This window comes from Numida meleagris, chromosome Z (genome assembly GCF_002078875.1).
Source record: "Numida meleagris isolate 19003 breed g44 Domestic line chromosome Z, NumMel1.0, whole genome shotgun sequence".
NCBI classification, from domain to species: domain Eukaryota; kingdom Metazoa; phylum Chordata; class Aves; order Galliformes; family Numididae; genus Numida; species Numida meleagris.
This window is the reverse complement of record NC_034438.1, coordinates 69,053,830-69,064,595: the sequence shown is the minus strand read 5'-3', so window position 1 is coordinate 69,064,595 and position 10,766 is coordinate 69,053,830. Positions and strand designations below refer to the sequence as shown.

The following is a 10,766-nucleotide window of genomic DNA, read 5'->3' as shown; positions in this document are numbered from 1 at the left end:
TTCAGAACTGGTTAGTGACATCCTTCTGTTCAATCTGCAGCTAAAAGACTGATTTGCTGTTCATCAAAATCCACATATTTCACAGTAGAGGGATGGCTTTCACTGACTTCATCAGAAGTTGCAGACTTCTCTACTCCGTGAACTTTGTCATAGCGACCCCGTCTCCAGCTGACTGATGTGTCACCAGCTGATGGATAACAAGATGTAAAAGTCTTAAAAAAAATTAGGAGCCCTTCTTGCTTTCTCTAGTTTTGTTCTAGGTTTTTATCTCTTCCCCTAAGTATGACAGCAAGTGGCACTTATGTACAACTGACTTGACAAAAAATACTGCCATTAATATTTCTCCTCCATACTAACTACCATTTCTTGTCATCCCTTCTGAAGTGGGTTAAGCTGTTTATGTCCTACACTTAGTAGCAGCTGTGAGCACTTCTTCAGGTCACCCTTGATTTATATGAAATTCACCCTGTGGCAAGGTGTAGTTGTATTGGGCTTATGTGACATTTTGGTAGTAAGAGGGCTGCAGGGGTGGCCCCTTGTGAGCACAGCCCCACAGCTTCCCTATGTTAGATAGGAACTGGTTCTGTCCAGCTGGAAAAGGGACCCACTTCTGGTCAGATCTGAGCCAATGAGAGATACATTTCCATGAGAGGGAAAGGGAAAAACTGCTGCACAACAGCAGCTGGGAGACAGAGGTGAGCCATGTGAGAGAAGCAGCCCATGGCAGAGCAGGCCATCCCTCTGTGGCCCATGGGCACCATGCAGAGCACATCTCTGCACGTAGCCATGGAGGAGCCCCCAGTGTGGCAGCAGATGGGGTCTGGAGGAGGATCTGAACTTTTGAGTTCAACATTCTTTCAAACAATTGTTGCATATTATCCACTAAATAGTTAGGACATTACTTATTCTCTCAGCTGCCTTTTCACAGACCAAAACAGTGAATGCATCATGTGTTTTGCCTAGAACATTAAAACTGTGTTTTTAAATCTCTAAGTTAAATAATTTCCAGTGTGAAAGATTACTCTCAATACATGCTTATATCCTTAAAAATCTGCAATACCAACAGCCCAGTGATTTCAGTTCCAGTTCTGCAGGGTATGGTTTCTAAATACATAGAAAACATGAGTTGCTTCTCTATAAAGTTTCAAAATAATTCCTTTTATTTTCTTGCTTTTTTTGCTCTCATGCCAGAGAATTCCAACTGCCTTTTCTTCACCGTTATAGCCAAGTTTCCCCACCTCCTATGCTAACACAATCTACTTGAGAATTGGTCATCACATATGGCAATTTCCTCTGAACAGATCCAAACTTTTCATAGAATTTAGATTACAACACCCAGAAAAGAGTAAATTGTTGACAAAAACCGGACAACAAATAGCTATGGGAAAGTATAAAGAACTTATTGGAGGCAGAGTACAAAGTGTTTTCAAGAAATTGAATGCCTACCTATAATGCTAGATATTACACCCAAGTGTCTTCTTTAAAAAGCTTATTTTTAGAATCACTCTTTTTATATCTGTGACTGAAATTCAAATGTTTGATAATGTAACAAAAAAAGAAAAGAAAGAAAACATTACAGCAGAGGAGGAAAAGACTATCTAATAGTCCTTAAGCATTACTTCCTCTCTGCAGACTAGCTTTATGCTGAAACTGACAGTTTAGAGTCAAGGCTTTAGTGCTGCTCCCAGCAGATTTTTGACATTAACTTAGAAGAAATTTATATAAATATAAAGCTGAAGAGGAAATATTGAAATAGAACAACTGATTTTGTTTTTCATTATTCCAGGTGGGCACTAGTTTAATTCTATTAACATCAATAGAACTATAATGGGGAAAAAACTGGAGTAATAAAATGCCAAGTCTGGTCTCCCAAAACATATTATACAAGAATTGCACAACAATGACTCAAACTTTTCTCTTCTAAAACAACTACTTAAGTGGACTTTTTTGCTATATGTTCATGGGTGATTTGAAGTACAGTTGCTGCAAGATAGTCTCTCTTCATTATCAAATGCATTTGACCTTCTATTCCATACATTGGTGAAAGTACTAAATCATCTTGCACTTTGATGCCAAAAGAACAGTTTGGTGTAGTTCCTAGTCTTCACTGAGATCAGAAGTCTTCATTTATAAGTACTTGGCAATAGTTACTTTCATACACACTTAAGTAGATAACAATATTTGAGAATTCTTTTTGCATGTACAGAAACATATTTTGAGGACAATAAAAATAAAAAATAAAAACAAACAAACAGTGCTTGGAAGTAGAACTAAAAACATTTTGTTACAAATTTATTCTCCAAAAAGCCTAACAGTCAAGAAATATAGCTCAGTTTATCAGCAGTTATAGTGTCTGGGACTGAAGATAAGAATGGCAGAAACATAAATTGTATTTTTTATATACAGTGAGTATTGTTCTACTGTTTGGAAATGCTCAGCAGTATAAGGTATTGTATCCTCTTGTATTTCAACATGGTTTGCACTTCTTTCTCCTGAATCATTCATTAAGAAAAATTTAATGGCTTGATGTAAAAGGGAGGTTGAGCAAATCTGTCAGTATTAAGATGTCTGCAGATGACATCAAGCTGAGTAGAGTAGCTGATACAAAAGAAGGAAGAGATGCCATCCAAAGGGAACAGGACAGGCTCAAAAAGGGGGCCCACATGAACCCAATGAAGTACAACAAGCACAAGTGCAAAGCACTGTACTTTGGTTGGGGCATCCCAGACATGTCTACAGGATGAGAGAACTCACCGAGATTAGCCCTGTGGAGAAGGACCTGGGAGTCCTGGTGGAAGAAAAGCTGGACATGAGCCATTAGTGTGCTCTTGCATCCTGAAAAGCCAGTGGTATCCTGTGCTGCATCAACACAGGGGTGGCCAGCAGTGACGGGGGGGGGGGGAGGGTTGTCCCCCTCATCTCTGCCCATGTGAGGCCCCAGCTGGATCCAGGCCTGGGGCTCCAAGCACAAAAAAGAAGCAAAGCTGCTGGAGCAGCTCTAAAGGAGGCCATGAAGATGTTCAAAGGGCTGGAGCACCTCTCCTATGAAGGCAGGCTGAGGGAGCTGGGCTTGTTTAGTTTGGAGAAAAGAAGGCTCTGAGGAGATGTCATTGTGGCCTTCCAGTACTTAAAGGGACCTTACAGAAAGGAGAGAGACTGAAGTTTTGCACAGGCAGATAGTGATAGGACAACGGGGAACAGTTTTAAACTATAAGAGGGGAGATTTATACCAGATATTAAGAGGAAATTTTCCTAATATCAAACCTGAACCTCCTCTGCCGTGTGGGAATGTTTCATGGATGTCTTAGAAAAACCTTGCAGAATTTATACCAAATCCTGAAAAAAAGCCCACCTCATTGGCTGCAAAATTCACTGGTTATGTTTGGAAGGGGATAGGCAAAGAGGGATAAATCCAGGTTGTACTTTGGTAGCAGCTCTTTTATGAGACTGTGCTTGGATGTTGCACAAGTGTTAATGAAGCATTTCTACTGTCACAGGCTGGTGCCACAACTGTCTTTCTGGGAAGCAGATGAAGGATGACACCTGGACTTGCTCCACGATGTGGTTTGTGTTCTCATTCAGCCACTTGTAGGAGCTGATGAAGTGATATCACATAGCGCAAGGCTGGCACAGGTTGTAGATGAGCATCCAGTGCTCATTCATCTTCTCCACCTCCTCTTCCAGCAGGCAGTGGAGAAACTCAAAGAAGGTCATGTCATCGCTCGCTGTCTTCCCCCCATCCTTTTGATACCATCAACTATCTCCACTCCATGCTTCTGCTGGTAGTCCTTGATCTCCCCAAACTTGTTTCTGTAGACCAGCAGCAGCCTCTTCTCCATGTTCCTCATGGAGATGAACTTGTAGTTCTTCAGGCGGTAGCTGATCTCATCTGGCTTCATGTCCCCCACGAACACCAGGTTGCTCTTGTGGCTCATCTTCAGCTTGATGTTGATGTTCTCCAGTGCCCCATCTGGCACCTTCAGAATGTGCTTCCACCTTGGGCACGTAGTAATAGAGGAAGTGATACTTGTCACTAACTAGTAGGTGATGGAGGACCATCTGCCGCTGCCTGGCTGCCAGCTCCCTTATGCTGTGGGGCATGGCTCACTGCCTGCAGACCGAGCAGTGGTGTGGCTGTTGATACCCTGCAGCACCTCACAGTCCAGATCTTCAGCTGCCTACACCTGCCAGGAGATCTCCCCAACTGTCAAGTGCAGCGGGAGTGGCTTCACCTTGGCCAGGATGCCCTTCTCAGTCATCAAGAGCAGCCCACTGGAAGACAGAATGACACGGAACATCAGCATGGAGGGCAGCAAAACTGTGCTGCCAACCTGCAGGTGGGACCAGCTTCAGGCCAAGGTGGCTGCCCACCACACTTCCCCAGAGAAGGCAGCCCATGAGGACATGGTCTCAGAGGTGCTGGGCCTGAGCTGCCGTCATTCTACATGCCAGGGAGGGGAACTAGCAGCTGGCTCTGGGCCACCAGCAGCAAGGAAGTAGGACACAAAGAGCACATAACACTGTTTGGTAGAGCAAATTCTCAGCTATAAAACACTATTTTTCAACATAGTCACCAGCATTAGCTCTGCATTTTGGTGGTGAGCATCACTAAAGAAACACTGCAACAAAAGCAGCTATACTGGATCATCAGTAACATTATGTAGATAAAAACTAACCTTATTTTTTAGCCTTAATTTGTAAGTAAATTATTTGGTTAGATGCTACTCATAAGTCTGAGATTTACTTTAATTCAAAGAGAAAATTATAAGGTAATTTAAAAGATCAGTTAAGGGTCTGAAAGGCATATTCCATGAAGATTAGAAATAGAATTCAGCAGATTAGTCAATATGCTTGTACCCAACTGTAGCATCAATTTTTTAACTTACTGGAGAGAATCAAACAGTTACAATCTTATTTACAGATTGCACAAACAGAAGTAGTCAATATTATCTTCTCATATTCTCAGATAGATCTTTTCCATGCTTTCTTAACAACATAACATGCATTTAAGTGTTCTACCACTGGAGTATAACAAAAATTATATTTCAAATGCTCCTTAGTTTTCATGCAAAATATTTTTCCAATGCTAAGCATTTAACCAACTCTCAGTGCCAGTTTTCCCTCTCACAAATCCCTACAGACTGGAAATATACCTTCACAACATAAAACCAAGGAAGTTTCTTGGCTAAGAAGCCTTGACAGCATTCTGTTTGCTAATCAGCGAGTTGTACAACACTGTTAAACTTCACTGTCAAAGGCTGCTAAAGCCATGGTCTTCATGTTCAGACACTTACTACATAGTTGTTAAAAAGTAAAACATTCATTTCATCCAGAAACAAAGTAAAATATTATTTTTGTGCTATCAGTAAGAACACATCACTGGTAAAACCAGATCAAATATGAAATTAGATTTGATAGACCTAATTCCTCAAGCAAAACACCATGAATCTATTAATCAAGTGACTTGCTAAGTAAGAAAGTTACAGCAATTCAGTCTTTTAAGAAAGAAGTAGTTCTGATAGTTACTGCTTTTTTTTTATGCCATTTTAATAGCATTCCTCTAAATCTCTCTTTGATGTCTATAAGCAAGAGTTGCTCTGTTAAGAGATACAGCACCTAGCTACTAAAATTATACAAATATATGAAAGATCTCCTATTAATATCCTTATTCCTTACATACTATATCTCATTTGTAAAGTAAATTACTTTTAGATGAAACTTCTGAATTAAAAGCGGGTGTGGGAAGGATGGGTTTTTATTTAACAGAACCATTTGTGGATTTCCACTAGCACAGGATACACTTTAGCATAGGTCACCAATTGTAATGTAAAGAATTCTAGTGAACATAAGCAAATTCTTACTTGTCTACAGGAACTACTCCATTCTTTTAATCCTTTTGCTTTTGAATCATTAATTGAGACTTAACTATCATTTGGTGTCCGACCTTTGTATGTAACCTATGTAACTATCATGGGTGTCTGACCTTTTGGCTTGCCTGGGCTGCACTGAATGAACAGAAATTATCTTGGGCTACATATACGTAGGTTGCTCCAAAAATAACACCTCCTACATATTTCCATGGAAACTACAACTAATACAAAGAGCACAATAACACTGTTTTGAAGAGCAAATCTCAGCTACAAAACACTCTTTTTCAACACAGTCAGCACCATTAGTTCTGCATTTTCACCTGTGATGAACAAGAGCCTGCATGCTGCGCTCATAAAAATCTGCACCAGCAGAGGTGACCCACTGTCGTCCTGCTGAAACACACCAGCTACCACCTCACTGTGCTCACATCCACTGATTGGTCTCCATACACATTCACCAAGTGTCCATGAATACCAATGGGTGCATCTTTTCCACACAGAGAAATTCAGTTCCATACTACTTACTGCTTCATATGTACTTCCATGTCAGACACCATTTTGTCAGACTGCCCCTCTGCTGCCATCTGCCACATGTAGGAATTGAATGTTGTTTCTGCATTAGATATCGAAAAAGGGGAATTGATCTAAAGAAGTAGAGCATAACACATTTTGTAACTTGCCCTTAGAAACAGCTAGTTTGAAAAAGTAGAAATACCATGTATTTCAGTAACATATTTTAGAAATACAGTTGTTGGATTATGTGCTTAATTCTCACTTGTAAAACTGTAATAGTTGTGAATAGTATGGGAATAGTATTATGGACTGGAAAGCATGCTGTAAGGCTGTTCTGTTTGGATAAGAGACCCTCAACAAAAGAAAAGGAGACTTGTCAAACATCAAAGAAGCCAGGGCCTCCACACAAGGCCAAACTGCCTCAGTCTGTGGGTAGGTTGGGATACAACAGGCAGGCATCAGGATGCCCCCCCTCTATCCTCCTTCCACACTTATCTCTATGCAAGGATGAACAGGTGTCCAGAAATAATGGCCGAGTGCTGAGTAAGCATTAGAAGTTAATTAATTAGCAATATACATGCTTAGCTAGCAACAATTTATGTTCAACCAGTATCTGTATGTTTAGTTGAGCATCGGGAAAACTGTGAACCTGAAGTACTCAGCCAATGAGGAACCAGGGGAGGAAAAGATAAGCATTGAGTAATAGGGCATAAAAGATGTAACACTGCTTTCTGCAGGCGCTCCTGCTTGCCAGACACCCGCCATTGCAACTGTGAATAAAATCTGCTTTTATCAGAGATAGCGTCCAGATAAATTATTTGGATATTTCCAACACACACAGCAACAAAATCTAATGGAATACTGTCAGGAAGCTTTAGCCTCTACTTCCATACCACCAATATCTGCCTCTGATGTGATGCCAATCGATGATGCCAACGTAATAAAACAGGAGACATTACATTCGGAGCAACCCTCACAAAATAGACAATGTCATTACTGTATAAGTAACAAAACATTTTAATTTTAAATACTTTTATTAAAACATTTAAAAAAAGAGAGAGGAACAAAAACATAAAACTAGTGAGATATTTCACCTTGTTTATGTGATACTGATGCACCAGACTGTTTCGATAGCAATGACTGCATGCAGGCCGCAGGGCGTGGGTTGGACATGCCTGATTTATATAATTGATACCCATTCTGAATCAGATTTATAATACAGCTGATTAGGAATAATAAAATTATGAAAGCAAAGTTACCCTTACTCTGTAATTCTCAGTGACTTTTCCCTTAGTCATGATCTTCCATTTCTCTTCCTTGACTTCCCTCATTCCCAAGCCTGTTTCAGCAGGCTTTTTTCTTCATCAGACTGACAAAAGGAAGATTTGCATGTTTCCTTGGATTGCTTCTCTAACACTATCTGTGGCAGGATTGTGGAAAACAGAGTACTTTCGTGTGAAAGAACAGTATTTAAGGAATAACATAATGATTAGGCTCTTCATATTTTGTGCTAAATGCCTAGTTCCATAGAAACGCCTACAAATATGAGAGTTGAACTTTATGGGGATGCACAATACTCATCCCTTCCAGAGGAAGGCTCTCTTGTCATACTGAAATTTCTGTGGTTCCTTGCAGCAAAATTCTCTTCAGGAAGTATTTTAGCGAAATCAAGCCTTTCACTTTCAAATAATACTACAGTGAGAATTAAATAAATTTTAACGCAACATCTGCAGGTGATTTCAATTATAGTTGTACAAGTTGTACAGTTGTACTTTGGGCCCCTCACTGCAAGAAAAACATTGAGGCCCTGGAGCGTGTCCAGAGAAGGGTGATGAAGCTGGTGAGGGGTCTGGAGCACAGGCCTTATGAGGAGTGGCTGAGGGAGCTGGGATTGTTCAGTCTGGGAAAGAGAAGGCTCAGGGGAGACCTCATCGCTCTCTATAACTACCTGAAGGGAGGTTGTAGTGAGCTGGGGGTCAGCCTCTTCTCTCTTTTAACTAGTGACAGGACAAGGGGGAATGGCCTCAGGTTGCGCCAGGGGAGATTTAGGCTGGACATTAGGAAATACTACTTTTCTGAAAGAGTGGTCAGGCACTGGAATGGGCTGCCCAGGGAGGTGGTGGAGTCACCGTCCCTGGAGGTGTTCAAGAAACATTTAGATATAGCATTGAGAGACATGGTTTAGTGGGGTTGTTGGTGGTAGGTGGATGGTTGGACTGGATGATCTTGTAGGTCTTTTCCAACCTAGCTAATTCTATGATTCTATGATTCTAATCTTATCCCATCCTACATAACTGTAGGCAACATATACTCCCAGATCGCTGGGAAAGTTCAAAACCTGTAGCTCACAGATATATTCCTTCTTTCATGATATTTATTACCCTTGAAAACCAAATTTATTTTTCAGCACGTATTTTATGGTACAGAATATTCAGCAAATCTCCATATGTTCCTCAGTGAGAGATTTAGTCATAGAACCCTCAGGTCTCTTAAAATCAAAAGATTTGGCCATATAACTACTTAAGATGAAAAGGAGAAAAAAGGAATAGAATAACTATTCACATAATAACATTGTTCTTACCATCTCCAAATGAATCAGTTTTGTGTGTGTTTTTACTAGGAATAAGTTTTCACAAGGTAGTGTAAGTCCTCTGCACAGTAACTTTTTTTCCCATTAAGTTACACAGAAAGATATCACAAGCAAATCACTGTGCAGCTAAAAAGACTTTTTCGATGTTAATTCTCATCTAATTATTTTCAATATTTTTTCCTCTTATTATAGTTTAATTCTGCATCTTCCCGCAGATTTAATTTTCTTAAATAATAAAAACTTAGTTTTCAAAATCAAGTTACGATATTGAAGTTTTCTCCATCAGCATAAATTTTCATCATAGTGAGGAAGAGCTTGATAATAGACTGGCTAAGCATACAAAAGGAAATACATTCATTTTAGTGATAATAGTATAAGATATTTCATAACTTATTATTCAAGGCACAGTACAAGTATTAATTAGCCCTATCATCCCTCCTGTGATGTTACTGTAATGCTTTTACACAGAAAAAAAAATAGACAATTAATTAACCCAAAGTCATAAAAAAACTCAGTGCTAGAATCAGCCTTTTAATTACTGAGTATCCCTACTGCATACCCTGTGCACTTCTTCCATGATAAGTTCTATTTTACAAATTACTGTTTAATTGGATGGGTACTGAATTTCCAGTCATTTACTTTTGAATGGGAGTAATAAAAATTAAAACTTATATTTTTCCTTTATTGATCTTGAATTCATATTTACTTTCTGCTTTATTCATGCAGCAGGTTTCTAAATTCCCTGCAGTTTCCTCCTATATTCCTAAAGAAGGAAGTGACAGAAGAGTGCAGCTGCTAGGAAATTAATTAGGTATAGCAATGTTTGTTGTTCTTTTAATTCTACACCCTTAACTCTGGTTTGCTTACTCTTCAGTCTCCACCTATGTTCATCAGTACTTAAGGCAAAGGAACACACTTTAGCAATCAGGATACTCCAAATTATTCTACACAGTCTAAGCATAAAATGTCAAATAAATAAATAAAACCACCGACTTACACTGCAACTGACTTACACTCAAACCTGAGACTTTATTTTAACGAATCAGATACTCAAATGACATAGTTTACTATCATATCAAATTTTAACACTAAATGTTTTTAGAAACTCTCCCAAACAACAAATTCTAACAGCCAATTTGAATGAAGATGATATTCAAATCCAATTCCACATTTTCCTATATACTCTTTTTAATGAGCACATGAACAAGTAGTATCTATCATGTGAAGTGAAATTAGTTCCCCCTATCCTCCCATGAAATCTATATGTTTTACAGGGTTGTAAAGATTGACAAGTTCTTGGCATTTCTGGGTCATCTGCACTTCATAGAATCCTGAGCTTTGCAACCAGCTCTCCTTATTGGGAATTTCCCTGTCTTGCTGCATACTGTACTATAAATTATACTGTGCCATGAGTAATGTCAGCCTGAATTTTGACCCTCTCTCACAATGGACCTGATCTGGTGATAACTTGTCACACAGGAGACTAGTAAGCAGTACTATGCTGCCTTGGCCTCCTAAACCTGCCTGTTACTATATCAGTTTCCCCATGGTGCTTGGTGGGGGGAACAGCTTAGAATATTTTGTTTGGCCCCATTACCAGTAGTCAGAGCCATGACATACTTCAGCAAGTTTGAAGTCAACCTGACATATCACTTCTAGACGTGGGATTTTCTTTCCCATATGTGTGATGTAAAGCTTGAAATATTATTTCAGTGCCTACGCTGTGGCTATCTACCATAATCATTTCTTAGGTATGATAAGATTTTCCAAGGACACCTACAGAAAGTAGAATC

At 39.5% G+C, this 10,766-nt stretch overlaps 1 pseudogene; it reads right to left on the bottom strand.

Moving 5' to 3' along the window:
* LOC110390277 lies at nucleotides 3,354–7,714 on the bottom strand (annotated as a pseudogene).